The sequence below is a fragment of the Pelophylax lessonae genome (genome assembly GCF_965119305.1).
Source record: "Pelophylax lessonae genome assembly, chromosome: 9".
Lineage (NCBI taxonomy): Eukaryota > Metazoa > Chordata > Amphibia > Anura > Ranidae > Pelophylax > Pelophylax lessonae.
This window is the reverse complement of record NC_138776.1, coordinates 263,847,865-263,864,922: the sequence shown is the minus strand read 5'-3', so window position 1 is coordinate 263,864,922 and position 17,058 is coordinate 263,847,865. Positions and strand designations below refer to the sequence as shown.

General features: G+C 44.7%; 3 protein-coding genes across 4 annotated transcripts in view; all 3 read right to left on the bottom strand.

Moving 5' to 3' along the window:
- LOC309564430 (uncharacterized protein) overlaps positions 1-17,058 on the bottom strand; it is a gene marked incomplete at its 5' end in the record, with an annotated part of 504,148 nt that overhangs the window by 45,852 nt on the left and 441,238 nt on the right. The gene's annotated exons all lie outside the window — the stretch shown is intronic.
- The window catches only part of LOC309562808 (uncharacterized protein), a 400,807-nt gene that overhangs the window by 49,709 nt on the left and 334,040 nt on the right, over positions 1-17,058 (bottom strand). The gene's annotated exons all lie outside the window — the stretch shown is intronic.
- Positions 1-17,058, bottom strand: part of LOC309562643 (uncharacterized protein) — a 361,535-nt gene that overhangs the window by 63,839 nt on the left and 280,638 nt on the right. The window lies entirely within an intron of this gene.

The window sequence follows — 17,058 nt, the reverse complement described above, 5'->3', positions numbered from 1 at the left end:
ACAGCCTCCTTTACTTATATGTCCTCTGTACCCCTTCACATCACAGCACCTGCACCTTACATAAGAGACCTCCACCCTTTACATCACCCCCTCTTCCTTGCATCCCAGTCCTCTTCACAGCCCCTGTTTCTAGCACCGCAGTCCCCTTTATACCCCCCCCTTTTATTTGCATCTCAGACTCTCTCTTCACAGCCCCCCTTTCTGGCACCCAAGACCCCTTCCTTGCACCCTAGTCCCCTTTACAGCCCTAACTTTCATCTCCATTCCCTTCACAGCCCCCTCTTGTATCCCAGCCCCTTTGACAGCCCTGCCTTCCTTGTATCCAAGTCCCCTTCACAGCTCCCCCCCTTTTTTGTTTGTACTGATCTGCTTTACAGCCCACCTTCCTTCCTTGCAATCTTCCTCCAACCTTTCCGATCCTACCTTATACAGCACATAGAAGGCAGAAGGCGTGCCATGTCCGGACAGAGGGCGAGATAGGCTTCTTATGTTAACAGGCAGGGGATTGGTTGCTAGGACCACCCCACATCCTAGCAATAAATCACCAGCTTTTTAACTTAAAAAGCATGCCCCGGCCTCTGTTCCGACATGCCGCGCCTTCTGCCTTCTACCTTCTATGGATGAATGCTGTGGCAGTGGCTGGAGAAGGAAGTTTTGTGGCAATGACGAGAGAAGAGTGAAGTCAGCCATTAGAGGATACCCAGGCTGCTAAGTGGCGGACTGGCGGTCCGGATAGGATTGCCTTGCGGTCTGTTTTTGGACCGCGGTCTGACATTTAGTGATACCTGCTCTACAACCAAGGTTTTCAAGGGTTCCTCCAGAGTAAAAAGGTTGAGAGAGGCTGAGCTATACTTTCCAGCAAAGGTTTTCAAGGTTCCTCTGGAGTTAAATGGTTTAGAGAGGCTGAGCTATACTTTCCAGTAAACGTTTTGAAGGGTTCTTCGGGAATAAAAAGGTTGGGAAAGACTGATCTATACTCTAGGTTTTCAAATGTTCCTCTGAAGTAAAAGATTGGGAGAGACTGATCTATATTCTACAACCAAGGTTTGGAGGCTGATATATTATCTCCAACAAAGGTTTTCAAGGGTTCATGCGGGGTAAAAACGTTGAGAAAGGCTAGGCTGATCTAGAATGTCCATTAAAGGCTTAAACTTTATTTCCACTCCAACATATCAATGGGCCTATGCATACATCACTTTATTACATAATCCTCATTGAAGAGCCAATATAGTCAGGGCAGGGTGATGCTCGTTGACCCCACAGAAAATGTTAAGCAATACATTTCATCTCTATTGTCAGATGTTATTTCCATGTTTCGCATGTGTTGAAGATATGTTGTTTTCACATATGTCCCTATTCAACCCTTCACTGAACATGAATATTCCCATTGTTGCCATCTTGGTTCTCCTCCTCATGGTCACATTTGATTGGCTTCACAATTTCGTATTCATTATCTTCATGAGTGATATAGCTATCCCCGTCAGTGACATAATGTAAGTGATCAGTCCCGTCATTGTCACAATGATGGCTTCTCTCATCGTCACAGGGATTGTTCCAATCAGTGCTGCAACAGTTCAATCCATCTCTGTAGGTTTAGAAGGTATTACTGTTTATTTTTATCCTCTTAAAATCCACAGCAAAGGACAGTGGCATTGCAAACATTTTTAATATCTTGGGTGGGTCATTTTGGTGGTCAGTGGAGAAGGGCTTCCTTACATGGGTGATCAGAGGAGAAGCCTCCTTACATTGGTGGTCAGTGGAAAAGCCCCCTTACAATGGCGATTGGTAAGGAAGTCCCCCTTACATTGGTGGGCAGTAGAGAAGTGTCTGTAGGGAAGTGTCATCTTACATCAGTAATAGGACTCGTATTTATTGGAGAAAAAAACACAATATATACTCACAAACGAGTAAAATTAGACAGCAATGGATATTTGGCCTGTAGAGTTGGTCCGGAGGATCGATAGATCCGGATGCCTGTGGAAGAAAATCAGATCGATCAATCCGATCGATCCTCTGTATGGTCCGCTGGAGCCGATGGAAAACAGCGTGACCCGAACCCAGGGGACACTGTCGGGGCTTCCGGCGGCGTACTTCCGGCTAGAACGTAGAGCGTGATGACGTTGGCAGGCGACGCGTTGTCGGAGCATGCACTCCTTCCTCATGCGCTCCTTCCTCATAGAGGCATGAGGAAGGAGCGCATGCTCCGACAACGCGTCGCCTGCCAACGTCATCACGCTCTACGTTCTAGCCGGAAGTATGCCACCGGAAGCCCCGACAGTGTCCCCTTGGTTCGGGTCACGCTGTTTTCCATCGGCTCCAGCGGACCATACAGCGGATCGTCGGATTTTCTTCCACAGACATCCGGATCTATCGATCCTCCGGACGAACTCTATGGCCAAATATCCATTGCTGTCTAATTTTACTTGTTTGTGAGTATATAGTGTGGTTTTTTTTCTCCAATAAATACGAGTCCTACTACACTTAGAGTGGCGCCTGCCTTTCTTTTACAGTTCACTGCAAGTTTCTCTTCTTACTTGGGACAGAGCCGCCTTCAAGTGTGAAAAGACTTGTTTTTCATGGACTTTATGGATTATATATGTGCCACGCTATTATAGATTTTCCATAATCTGCCCCAGGTGATAGATATTGCTGGTATCCCTCTAACTTCTTTTGCGCCAGTACACCCCCAGTCTTGAACATCAGTAATGAATATGGATTAGCTCAGGGGGGAAATTATAAGTAAAAGGTACCACATTCCAATGATGTATAGAAAGAAGGAGAGGGTATGGGGCAGGATTTTAAGGGTACCGCATATGACCAATATTATTCATAGTTTCTAGGAATAACCATCATGTTGTTTATAAAAACATATAATTTTATTATGAAATCAAAAAAAGAAGAATAAAACAGACAACATACATTTAGAAATTGGGGACATATGGCAGTCCAGATATAAAAATTACAGATATACAAGTCAGCAAAGCTATACGTAATAAATGATTGTAGCAGACTGTAGGGAGATACCAGAAGACCAGGAACGACCTGGTGAATCTGGGAAAACTTCCTCGGAGTGGTTACCCACTACCCGATATGTTTCGCGGGATGTTCCGCTTCCTCAGGGGTATAGGCGTGCACAATCACAGTCGATGTAATAGCTGTGGGATGATCAAAAATGCAACACATACAGAGGTTTATATGATATTATGAACATTGTACATCACTATAATAATCAAGTCATTGTCAAAAAACAAAAAGGAAGAGACAGAATGTATACTACAATATTATGTCCAAAGGGACATTGGAGTCAAATTACATGGGTAGTCCCACCTGTATGGCTGCTTGCGGGAGGATGGCTAATGGATCCAACCAAAGGCAAACCAAGAGCCCCACGGCTGGCATGGACGGCCTATATATACAAGTATGGAAAGGTCAAAAGGCCCTGATAACATATACAAAAATACATTTTGAGAGCAAATCATTACTCCTGAGAAAAAATATATATTAAGTTAGAGGTATTAATGGCAAATGACATATAGGAAATGTTTGTTAGAGAAAAGCATTATATGGACACGAGATATAACACGAGGGGGTCCCAGCATTTGCATGGATGTATCGAGTTCTAAATGCATTATAAAGATCATAGTGGTTTGCGGAGGCATCATCACATTGGAATATATATGTAAATCCCTGGATCAATAAGGGAGAAGAAAAATGGCCACGAACAACTGTACCTCTATTGTGTCTAATCTCCAGCATCCACCGTCTCCATAGTACCGCTAAAGAGCCTGTGTTATATAGGCCGACAACCCCGACGTCACTGGGTAGGGACGGCGCCCCGCAGTGAGGTATGGGGGTCCGGGGGTTGAACAGCGCATGCATGGGTGGGCGCAAACGCGCTGCTGCTACGTGTATGCAGGCCGACCCTCCCAAAATACGTTGCCAGGGCAACCGATAGTCACCAGCGTAACAGAAACTAGTCCCTAGATGGAAATAAACCGGCGCAGATGGGGGATAGAGCCTGCAAAAGAAAGGGGGGGGAGAGGAAGGAGAGGGGACAAAAGGGGAAGAGAAGGACAAAAAGAAAATAAGGGAACTAGGGAGGAAAAGGGGCAAAGGGGACAGAGAATAGAGGTGAAGAATGGATGAATTAACAAAAGAAAAGAGGGGGGAGGAAGGGGGGAGAAGAGTAGAGAGGCCACGAGATATGGAGAAGTGTTGGTCCTAAAGAAATGATTTAAAAGTATGCATTTCGTTGAGACCTGGAGAGCAAAGTGCATTGAGTCTCTAAATCCATAGGGTTTCGCATTGTAGAATGCGATGATCCCAGTCACCTCCCCTAGGATATGGGGGGATTACTTCAAGTACTTGAAAAGTTACTACAGGGTTGTTGAATTTGTGGTGTAGACCAATATGTCTTGTTACAGGAGTGAGAATTTTTCCCTTACCCGAATAGTACATGTGGTCTCCTATACGCTGGCCTAGATGGTCTTACCCACATAAAAAGCTGTACACTGGCAGGTCATTAGATAAATGACCCCCTGTATTGTACAATTTGCATGCATCCGCAATCAATGGAGTTGTCCATTAGGAAGTAACGTAGTTGGGCCCTCGGTGATCCACGGGCACCGGGGGCAATTCCCACACCGATAGGTGCCCGCGGTTCCCGAGGGGCCAGTACGACCTGTAATAGAATAATGGCTAGATATAAGGCGATCTTTGATAGAGGCGGCCCGTCTCAAGTGCAATTCTGGTCTGTTCTTTACATATTTTGATAGAGTGGGATCTTCCGTAAGGAGATGCCAGTGTTTATTAACAATGGAGCGGAGTTCTGTAGAATTGTTAGAAAATTGTGTGATCAATTTTACTGTGGAACTCTCAGTTGACGGTTTGTGTCTATAAAGTAGGTCTGTCCTAGTTTGAACTTTTACTTTATTGTACGCTTTCCTCAAAGTTGTTAGAGAGTATCCTCATTTCAGTAAGCGTTGTTGGAGCTTAGCTGCTTCTGTTTTGAAATCAGCAACATCTGTACAGTTCCTGCGTATTCGCAGGTACTGTGCATATGGAATGCTTTTAATCAGTGTAGCTGGTTGCGCGCTAGAGGCGTGCAAGAGGGTATTTCCAGCATTAGGTTTCCTGTACAGACTAGTGGTGATATGACTGTCTGTCATCCGTCGGATTTCAATGTCTAGAAAGGGAGTCATAATTTTACTGATTGTGTGTGTGAATCTAAGATTGAAATGATTGGTGTTAAACAATTCTAGCATCAGTTTAAATCCTCAGGGGGTCCTGTCCAAATAATAAAAAGGTCGTCGATATATCTAAACCAGCACATCACATGCGGAAGGAAGGCTGCATATGCATTGCTGGAGAAGATACATCTTTCTCAATAGCAAAGTATAAATTTGCATATGAGGGGTGCAACACGTCCCCATGGCTACACCCTGGGTTTGTAAGTAGGTGTCCTTCGTAAAAGTAAAGACATTTCTTGTGAGTATGAATCTCAATAGTGCCAAAATAAAGTCGTTACAGGGCCATAACAATCGGTCAAGTTCCCTAAGGAACATTGCCGTTCCTTTATCATGTGGTATACTAGAGTAGAGCGCTTTAATGTCTACCGCTACGAGGAGGGCCTCTGGGGGTGTCACAATATCATAAATATTAGTAAGTCAGAAGTGTCCTGAATGTAGAAAGGAAGTGACCGTACATGTGGGGTAAGAATGGAGTCAACATACCTACTTGCCTATTCGGTCAGGGAAACTATTCCAGATACTATCGGGCGACCGGTGGGGTGTGATGGATGTTTGTGGATTTTAGGGAGAGTATAGAACATGGGGGTTCTTGGATGTTTATTCTGCAGGAATTCATAAATGTCTTTGTTAATGATTCCAGATAGGAATGCCTCAAGACAAAGGTTGTTATATTCATTAATGAAGGTAGATATTTGACTGGGATCGATAGGACTATACCAATTCCTATTGTTTTGGTATTGGGGATGGGACATGACCACAATATTACCACCCTTATCTGAGGGTTTGATAATAAAGTGAGGGCTATTTTGGAGTTGGTGTAATGCTAGTTCTTGTTCATGAGTGAGGTTTTTTTGTAGTGGGGGGTGCCACTGAGTTTGTTTTAAATCCTCGACAGTTTGATGTACAAACGCCCAGCCTTTGGGACATGTGGTTAGATTTGGGAATTTTCGAGATTTGGGTTTAAATGTCACAGTTTGTACGTTGGTATTGATTATTCTATCTTGATTGGGCGTAGGGGTCTCAAGATCCAATCCTCCTTCCTCGTATAGGAGCATAAGATCTTGCAGGGCCCTAAACTCATCCATCGTATAGTTCTTAATTTGTTCAGTTAAGTCGAGTTCTAGTTTTTTTTGTTTCCGATCATCATCGAAAATACATTTATATGTGAGATTACGGGCGAATACTGTAGGTAGATGTCTTTGATAGTGTTGAAGACATCAATTTTTTGTGTGGGACAGAACCCTAAACCCAATTGTAATCCAGAAATCTGATCTTGATTTAAAGCAAAAGGTGTGAGGTTTATGATATTAAGTTCATTTCCTTCTAGTGGTGTTAGTGATGCAGAGTTTGTGTTACGTAGGCTTTGAGATTGCCCTGTTTCTTGCTTTTGACTACTGGTGTTGCCTGTGGGACTAAAAAACCATCCTCATTGAGTGCATTAAGTGTTTTGGATGACCTTTGGAGAGGGGGTGCCGGGTGTGAGGATCTTCTGTAGAGCAAGTGTTAGATCACTAACTCCTGCTACAGAGCCTGTTGTTCGTGAAGTTTGTGCGCATTTATTACCATTCGAATTAACTTGGGAGTGACCACCACCGTGACGGGTGTGTTTTTGTGGATGCGTGCGAGTGGTTTGAGGAGTACAGAGAACGTGTGGATACCTGTGAAAAAACAGAGATAGAATTAGAAGAGTCTGATTCAAAAGGATCATGTATACGAGGTTGAGATTAATTGCCAACATATCCTGACCCCCTTTTATTAGTGACATCTTACTTTGGTGGTCATTGGAGACATTCCCCTTACATTAGTGGTCAGTAGAGAAGTGTCATCTTACATTGGTGGTCAGTAGAGAAGCCCCCTTATATTGGTGGGCAATAGAGAAGCTCCCCTTACATTAGTGGTCAGTAGATAAATAGCTTCTACAAAGTACTTTGGTAGTCAGTAGGGAAGTGTCATATTACATTGGTGGCCAGTAGAGAAGTCCTCCTTACATTGGTGGCCAAAAGAGAAGTGTCATTTTACAAAGTACATTGGTGGCTTTTAGAGAAGCTCCCCTTACATTGGTGGTCAGTAGAGAAGCCCTCCCCTGATGATGGTGATCAGTAGAGAAGTGTCATCTTATATTTGTGGTCAGTAGAGAAGCCCCCCTTACATGGTGGTCAGTAGAGAAGTATCATCTTCCATTGGTGGTCGGTAGAGAAGCGCTCCCCCCCCCCCCTCCTTACATTGATGGTCAGTAGGAAAGCTCCCCTTAATTTTTACTGGTCAATAGGAAAGCTCCCATTACATTTGTGGTCAGTAGAAAAGCTCCCCTTACATTGTTGGTGAGTAGAGAAGCTTCCCTTACATTGGTGGTCAGTAGAGAAGCCCCCCTTACATTGGTGGTCAGTAGAGAAACTGCCCTTACACTGGTGGTCAGTAGAGAAGCTCCCCTTTATTGGTGGTCAGCAGAGAAGCTCCCCTTTATTGGTGGTCAGTAGAGAATCTCCCCTTCATTGGTGGTCGGTCAGTAGAGAAGCTCCACTTACATTGGTGGTCAGTAGAGAAGCTCCCCTTCATTGGTGGTCAGAAGAGAATCCCCCCCCCCCTACATTGGTGGTCAGTAGAGAATCTCCCCTTACATTGGTGGTCAGTAGAGAAGCTGCCCTTACACTGGTGGTCAGTAGAGAAGCTCCCCTTTATTGGTGGTCAGCAGAGAAGCTCCCCTTTATTGGTGGTCAGTAGAGAATCTCCCCTTCATTGGTGGTCGGTCAGTAGAGAAGCTCCCCTTACATTGGTGGTCAGTAGAGAAGCCCCCCTTACATTGGTAGTCAGTAGAGAAGCTCCCCTTCATTGGTGGTCAGTAGAGAATCCCCCCTTACATTGGTGGTCAGTAGAGAAGCTGCCCTTACATTGGTGGTCAGTAGAGAAGCTGCCCTTACACTGGTGGTCAGTAGAGAAGCTCCCCTTCATTGGTGGTCAGTAGAGAAGCTCCCCTTCATTGGTGGTCAGTAGAGAAGCTCCCCTTCATTGGTGGTCAGTAGAGAAGCTCCCCTTCATTGGTGGTCAGTAGAGAAGCTCCCCTTCATTGGTGGTCAGAGAAGCTCCCCTTCATTGGTGGTCAGTAGAGAAACTCCCCTTCATTGGTGGTCAGTAGAGAAGCTGCCCTTACACTGGTGGTCAGTAGAGAAGCTGCCCTTACACTGGTGGTCAGTAGAGAAGCTCCCCTTACATTGGTGGTCAGTAGAGAAGCTCCCCTTACATTGTTGATCAGTAGAGAAGCTTCCCTTACATTGGTGGTCAGTAGAGAATCCCCCCTTATATTGGTGGTCAGTAGAGAATCCCCCTTACATTGGTGGTCAGTAGAGAAGCTCCCCTTCATTGGTGGCTAGTAGAGAAGCCCCCCCCCCCCCATTAAGTTGGTGATCACTAGAGAAGCTCCCCTTACATTGGTTTTCAGTATAAAAGCTCCCCTTACATTGGTGGTCAGTAGAGAAGCCGCCCTCACACTGGTGGTCAGTAGAGAAGCTCCCCTTACACTGGTTTTCAGTATAAAAGCTCCCCTTCATTGGTGGTCAGTAGAGAAGCTCCCCTTACATTGGTGGTCAGTAAATAATTGGTGGCTAGTAGAGAAGCCCCCCCCCATTAGGTTGGTGGTCACTAGAGAAGCTCCCCTTACATTGGTTTTCAGTATAAAAGCTCCCCTTACATTGGTGGTCAGTAGAGAATCCCCCCCCCCTACATTGGTGGTCAGTAGAGAATCTCCCCTTACATTGGTGGTCAGTAGAGAAGCTGCCCTTACACTGGTGGTCAGTAGAGAAGCTCCCCTTTATTGGTGGTCAGCAGAGAAGCTCCCCTTTATTGGTGGTCAGTAGAGAATCTCCCCTTCATTGGTGGTCGGTCAGTAGAGAAGCTCCCCTTACATTGGTGGTCAGTAGAGAAGCCCCCCTTACATTGGTAGTCAGTAGAGAAGCTCCCCTTCATTGGTGGTCAGTAGAGAATCCCCCCTTACATTGGTGGTCAGTAGAGAAGCTGCCCTTACACTGGTGGTCAGTAGAGAAGCTCCCCTTCATTGGTGGTCAGTAGAGAAGCTCCCCTTCATTGGTGGTCAGTAGAGAAGCTCCCCTTCATTGGTGGTCAGTAGAGAAGCTCCCCTTCATTGGTGGTCAGAGAAGCTCCCCTTCATTGGTGGTCAGTAGAGAAACTCCCCTTCATTGGTGGTCAGTAGAGAAGCTGCCCTTACACTGGTGGTCAGTAGAGAAGCTCCCCTTACATTGGTGGTCAGTAGAGAAGCTTCCCTTACATTGGTGGTCAGTAGAGAATCCCCCCTTATATTGGTGGTCAGTAGAGAATCCCCCTTACATTGGTGGTCAGTAGAGAAGCTCCCCTTCATTGGTGGCTAGTAGAGAAGCCCCCCCCCCCATTAAGTTGGTGATCACTAGAGAAGCTCCCCTTACATTGGTTTTCAGTATAAAAGCTCCCCTTACATTGGTGGTCAGTAGAGAAGCCGCCCTCACACTGGTGGTCAGTAGAGAAGCTCCCCTTACACTGGTTTTCTGTATAAAAGCTCCCCTTCATTGGTGGTCAGTAGAGAAGCTCCCCTTACATTGGTGGTCAGTAAATAATTGGTGGCTAGTAGAGAAGCCCCCCCCCATTAGGTTGGTGGTCACTAGAGAAGCTCCCCTTACATTGGTTTTCAGTATAAAAGCTCCCCTTACATTGGTGGTCAGTAGAGAAGCCCCCCTTACATTGGTGGTCAGTAGAGAAGCTCCCCTTACATTGTTGATCAGTAGAGAAGCACCCCCTTACATTGGTGGTCAGTAGAGAATCTCCCCTTACATTGGTGGTCAGTAGAGAAGCCCCCCTTATATTGGTGGTCAGTAGAGAAGCTCCCCTTACATTGGTTTTCAGTATAAAAGCTCCCCTTACATTGGTGGTCAGCAGAGAAGCCCCCTTCATTGGTGGTCAGTAGAGAAGCTCCCCTTCATTGGTGGTCAGTAGAGAATCTCCCCTTCCATTGGTGGTCAGTAGATAATCTCCCCTTTCATTGGTGGTCAGTAGAGAAGCCCCCCTTACATTGGTGGTCAGTAGAGAAGCCCCCCTTACATTGGTGGTCAGTAGAGAAGCTCCCCTTACATTGGTTTTCAGTATAAAAGCTCCCCTTCATTGGTGGTCAGTAGAGAAGCTCCCCTTACATTGGTGGTCAATAGAGAAGCTCCCCTTACATTGGTGGTCAGTAGAGAAGCTCCCCTTCATTGGTGGTCAGTAGAGAAGCTCCCCTTCATTGGTGGTCAGTAGAGAAGCTCCCCTTCATTGGTGGTCAGTAGAGAAGCTCCCCTTCATTGGTGGTCAGTAGAGAAGCTCCCCTTCATTGGTGGTCAGTAGAGAAGCTCCCCTTCATTGGTGGTCAGTAGAGAATCTCCCCTTACATTGGTGGTCAGTGGAGAATCCCCCCTTACATTGGTGGTCAGTAGAGAATCCCCCCTTACATTGGTGGTCAGTAGAGAAGCTCCCCTTACATTGGTGGTCAGTAGAGAAGCTCCCCTTCATTGGTGGTCAGTAGAGAAGCTCCCCTTCATTGGTGGTCAGTAGAGAAGCTCCACTTCCATTGGTGGTCAGTAGAGAATCTCCCCTTCCATTGGTGGTCAGTAGAGAATCTCCCCTTCCATTGGTGGTCAGTAGAGAAGCTCCCCTTCATTGGTGGTCAGTAGAGAAATGTCCTCTTACCTTGGCGGCCAGAAATTCAGGTATGTATTTATAACTCAAAAAAGCCTCTTTTTTGCTGTAATCCGACTTTAGAGGGTGGCTATGTTCGTTCTTTCTGGTCCCACTGTATATAGGAACGTAGCCACTTTCTCTTGCTTGCCCCAGAGATGGACTATGGAATTTGTAGTGTGCATAGAGCAGTTCACATGACCGTATCTAACGTGTACTGCCTCCAATCAGATGGAAGTGAGGAGCTTATGGAGGATATTACAAGAAGGCATAAAAAAATATATAAAAATAAAAAAGTAATAAACAATTTACTGAAAAACAAATTACAGGGCATTAGGAAAATGAAAAAGGAGAAAATAAGGATGTAGTTTAACGTCCCTTTAATAGTATGTTGATGCTACAATTGACACAAACCATTTTTTTTTTCGCAATGTGGCCTCAAAACAGTAATAAAGTTCTCCCAAAATTGCACACGTTCCCTGTGAGCGTTCCCATTCCTCTACATCATATAAAAGTCACACTAATGTAATATAATGCAATTCCGCAGACTTGCTGATTATACACTGCTCAAAAAAATGAAAGGAAGACTTTCTAATCAGAGTATAGCATCAAGTCAGGGAAACTCCTGGGATATTGATCTGGTCAGTTAAGTAGCGGAGGGGGTTGTTAATCAGTTTCAGCTGCTTTGGTGTTAATGAAATTACCAACTGGTGCACTAGATGGGCAACAGTGAAACAACCCCCAAACCAGAAATGGTTTTACAGGCCACTGACTTTTTATTCCCCTACTCATCTTTTCTGAGTGCAAAAGGAATAAATCGTCTATGCTTTGCCACGTATCATGTCTAGTGTCCTCCATTCCTGTAATCATATACATAAAAAATAAAAACAAGAGTGTGGGACTTTAAATGAGGTTTAACTGGACAAGGAAATGTATTAAAAAATACAAAAACATATAAAAAAAATATTTTTGCAAAGACACACACGGAGATATAACAACCAATCAAGGTACAATATTGATACAGGTAAGTACAAATAAATTATACAATGCATTTCTCGGATCATAACGGATCTCTCTGGAGTGTGTAGGTACAATGGAATCTCATAATCTCTGTGTGGACATAATGTAAGTATATCATGATACTTTGGACTAATTGAGTAATTGTAGGCTCGACGCGTTTCATGGACCTCCGTCCATTCATCAGGAGCTTAAAGATTTGTCTATGAAGTAAAAATATGGAATAAATTAATGTATTAGTTAAACCTGAATTAATTTGGAAGGTATAAAGAAAAAGACACTACCTTGTGCAGTGTCAGAAATCATGAGTTGTCCAGTCCAGGAATAAGGGATCAACCGAGACCCGGAAAAAGCCTGATCCGGGGGTGAGGCGCGGAATATATCACAGCAGGGGGACAACAGGAGGGGAGGAAATAGGACCATGATCATAGCTACTCAGGGACTCCTGGTGCGTTGCTGAAAATTGTGTTGGTAAAGGCACGTTGTAGGCCAAAGGGCAGGGTCTGTAAGTATGTGTAAAAACCTTCAATAAATATACTGGAAAAATTAATAAAATATACTAAGAAAACATCTCAGAGACACATTTGTCAGCAGTATTGAATACATACACTCAAATGAATAGACCCAAAGCAAAATGGTGCCAGTAAGAGAAAACCATAGAGAAACCACCAGGAGAAATGAATTGTTGGGAATGGATAGGGCTTCATGGGGAAGTCCATCACGAAAAAGTGCCAAAAGAGAACCAGTGAAGAACCACCAAGGGAATGTGAGTTGATGAAAATAAAATAAACAGGACTTACTAATGAAGTCCATAACAAGATCCAAATGCAAGAGAAAGTGGAAGGAGAAAAGAAGAGAGAGACCCAAGAGAGGAGGGAGGGAAGAACCTCTATGGCGAGGAGAGGATAAATGTGAGAAGGGTGAGTAAAACGAAACGTGCCAGAAGAAAACCACAGTGACAAAGGTGCTGCTGATTGGCTTAGTGAAAAGTGAACAGTGATCCATGCATAAGAGATATACCCTAGCAGAAAAAAGGGGGGGCGCCAGGGAAATGGAGAGACCGTGAAAAAGTAAAGTGCACTAAAAAGCCAGATGTAACAAAAATATAGTGCGCTGGAGAGCTAGTGTGATAAGAATGTGCTGCGGGGCAAGTATCAGTATAGATCCTAACACATTACCCAGTCCATACCAATATAGATCCTAACACTTTACCCAGTCCATACCAGTATGGATCCTAACATACAGTATTAACCTATTCCATACCAGTATAGATATCAGTGGTGTATTTTGGTTTTGTGCTGCCCTAGGCAAGACTAAAATTGGGCGCCCCCTCCCCCTCCTATGTAAATTTGCCCCACTCCTTCCTTTTTAACAGATGTGACTCCCTCCAAAATTGAAGGACTCCCAAGTCCCAGCATGAACTCCTGAGATCTCACAAGATGGGGGGTGAGAGGGGGTGGGAGAGAGAGAGGGGGGTGGGTGAGGGAGGGAGAGAGAGAGGGAGGGGGGGTTGGGGATGAGAGAGAGGGGGGATGAGAGAGAGAGGGGGGGTGAGAAAGAGGGGGGGTGAGAGAAAGGGTGATGAGAGAGAGAGAGCGAGAGGGGGGTGGGGGAGGGAGAGAGAGGGGGAGAGAGAGAGGGGGGATGAGAGAGAGAGAGGGGGGAATGAGAGAGAGGGAGGATGAAAGGGAGAGAGAGAGAGGTGTGAGAGAGAGGGGGGATGAGAGAGAGAGAGAAAGAGAGGGGGTGGGAGAGAGAGGGGGATGAGAGAGGAGGGGTTGAGAGGGAGGGGGTGAGAGAAAGAGAGAGGGGGGTGAGAGAGAGGGTGAGTGAGAGAGAGAGGAGGGGGGTGAGAGAGAGGTGGCAGAGGCGGCTCTAGCAACCAGTGGCCAAAAGAGTCTCAGGGGGAGGGGGCGGCTTTTTTGCTGCCCCCCTGCAAAGTGCCGCCCTAGGCCTGGGCCTTGTCGGCCTAGGCCAAAATACAGCACTGATAGATATCCATCATATTTTTCCCCATGGTGTTTTCAAAGGGTTTCTTTTGTTTTTCTGAGCAGTGTATATTGCTGTAAAAATAGGTGTGGGAGGGGTGCGAAAACTACATAAATGGCAAAAATTTCAAGAAATAAGGAGGTACAAATATATGTATCCAAATTGCCTACGAAATCAAGTCAGGTCCTATTTAGAGACAGGAGGAGTGTCATGTGACCTCCCAGAATGTTCTTCACCTCTCCGGCAAGCCCCAGCGATAGGCGATCTCCAGCGTGATTCACCTATTGTCCACAGGTTGGCGATCACAGCTACATTTGGTGGATTACACACGCAGGAAGTGATGTAACCTACAGACAGGAAGTGATGAGATGTAGAAACAGGAAGTTCCGGGTCGAAGGCCAGACTACTAAAGACAAGGACGTGCTGAGTTAGCGTAGGGCAAACGTTATTTTTTTTCACTAGCAGGAAGTGATGTAACATTGGCAGGAAGTGAGGTATAATGACGACAGGAAATGATGTTACGCACAGACAGGAATTTCCAGGCGAGTTGGAAGGAAGTGGAGAGGAGACGTCGCAGGAACTGGAAGACGAGGTAATAAGATATCATCATTATTAATACTTGATAACCCCCCCCCTCCCCTGTCATGTCCATCTTCTTCATCCGTTGTCAGGTCATTTCAACATCTTTTATCTCTAGTGAATGTTGCTATATAATATGAAGGCTGAGTACCTCTTACCGTCTGCATCTAAGGCTCCATTCACACCTGAGCATATCGTTTTCAGACATTTTTTCGGGCGTTTTTTTCAGGCATTTTTTGCAGGTATTTGGAGGCAGGCATTGACCTCTAACAAAAACGCCTGTAATCTGCCAAAAAAGAAGCTCATGTACTTTTTTGAGCTTCAGCCATTTTGCTTAAGGAGACAAAACGCTCATATGTGAACAGGGGCCATTGAAATGAACAGGATTTTGCTTGTTGGGCGTTTTGAGACTTCAGAGATGAGAGTTTTAAGAGCTGAAAAACGCTCAGGTGTGAACAGAGCTTGAGTGTTTTAATAAGTAGGTCAGCAGCTTGACAATAGGGGATAACAGGTATAAATGGTGTATGTCTAACTTTAAATAGGTCCAACTGGTGTATGTATAACTTTTATTTCATCTATGGGGAGGGTGGGAGTGACATAATGTGACGTGGTTTAGGTGCACACTGTTTACTGTGAACAAAAGGCAACTCTAAGAACAGATGGTTAGAAGTAAAGCTATGATTCGAGCACCACAAACCTAAAAAACAAAAAAAAAACTCTATTATTATACAATAAATATCAATATACCTCCAAGAAAGAAATAATAACCCCAAAATACCACCCTCAGAAATTAAAGCCAGCTTATTTTATAGGATGCTCCTCCAATAAAATCTAAAAAAAAAATAAAAAGCAGTTTGCTATGGACAGGAAAAGTGCCCTGAAGTCAACCACATCCTAAGTTAAAAAGCCCCCAATTTAGACAAAAAATTGTCCATTTGGGTGAATTTGAATCCCCATGATATGGAGGCAGAAACTGGGTGATTGCCCATGATATAGGAATCACATTGGTCACTGAGCTTGATAGTCATCTTAGTAAAGACCTTTAGGGTGTGTGAAGACCTTGCGAACATGGGGGGATCACACATGACAATGTTCCTCACCACTGAAATTTACAGGAGCTAGGTTATGGTTCTTTTGGGTCTGTGGGTCATGGGTAAAAGGGTTGTTAAAAATTCGGCCACGTCAATTTGGACAAAAAGTTGTCCATTTGGGTGAAATTGAATCTCGATGATCCTCAATAATATTGAGGCAGATAATGGGTGATTGTCCATGATGTAGGAATCAAACTGGTCACTGAGCTTGATATTCATCTTAGTAAAGGCTTTTAGGGTGTACGAAGACCTTGCAAACATGGGGATAATCACACCTCATCACTGAAATTTACAGGAGCTAGGTTATGGTTCTTTTGGGTCTGTGGGTCATGGGTAAAAGGGTTTTTAAAAAATTTGGCCACGCCAATTTTGGCCAAAAAGTTGTTCATTTGGGTGAATTTGAATCTCGATGATCACCGATGATATTGAGGCAGAAAATGGGTGATTGCCCATGATTTAACAAATAAAAATGGTCACTGACCCCGACAGTACTCTTAGTAAAGACCTTTAGGTTGTGTGAAAACCTTGTAAACATGGGGGGAAATCACACAAGACAATATTCCTCTCAGCACCGAAATTTATAGGAGCACAGTTTCCAAATTGACCATAATCTCTCAGTATATCCGCTTTCCTTAGAGCAGCTTCCATTTCATTAGCACAATGACAGCTCTGAACCCAATCCTCAATCTTTTATAGAGAGAGGGGCTGGGTTATGGCTCCCTCACATCTGTTGGCCATGGGCCAAAGGGTTGTTAGAAATTCCCCATCCTTTATAGAGCGGGAGCTGGGTTATGGCTCTTTTGGGTCTGCTGGCCATGGGTCAAAAGGCTGTTAAAAATTCAACAAATTTGGCCAAAAATTTGTCCATATGGGTGAATTTAAATCCCAACAATCCCTAACGATATGGAGGCATAAAATGGGTGATGGCCCATCATGTAGCAGTCAAAATGTTCACTGAGCTTTAGGGTATGTGAAGACCTTGTGAACATGGGGGGGGGGGGAATCACACAAGACAATGTTCCTCACCACAGAAATTTACAGGAGCGCAGTTTCTTAATTGATCGTAATGTCTCCATATGCAGTTTGTTGGCTTTCCTCATCCTTTCCTTAGAGCAGCTTCTATTTCATTGGCATAATGCCAGCTCTAAGCCCAACCCTCCAACATTTATAGAGAGAGAGCTGGGTTATGGCTCCGTGTTTGTTGGCCATTGGCAAAAGGGTTGTTAAAAATTGGGCCACGTCGGTTTGGCCAAAACTCTGTCCATTTAGGTGAAATTGAATCCCAATGATATGGAAGAATAAAATTGGCGATTGCCCATGACGTAGCAATCAAAATGATCATGAAGCTCAATAGTAGTCCTAGTAAAGACCCCTAGGTTGTGTAAAGACCTTGCCAACATGGGAGAAATCACACAAAACAATATTTCTCGCCACCAGGGTTA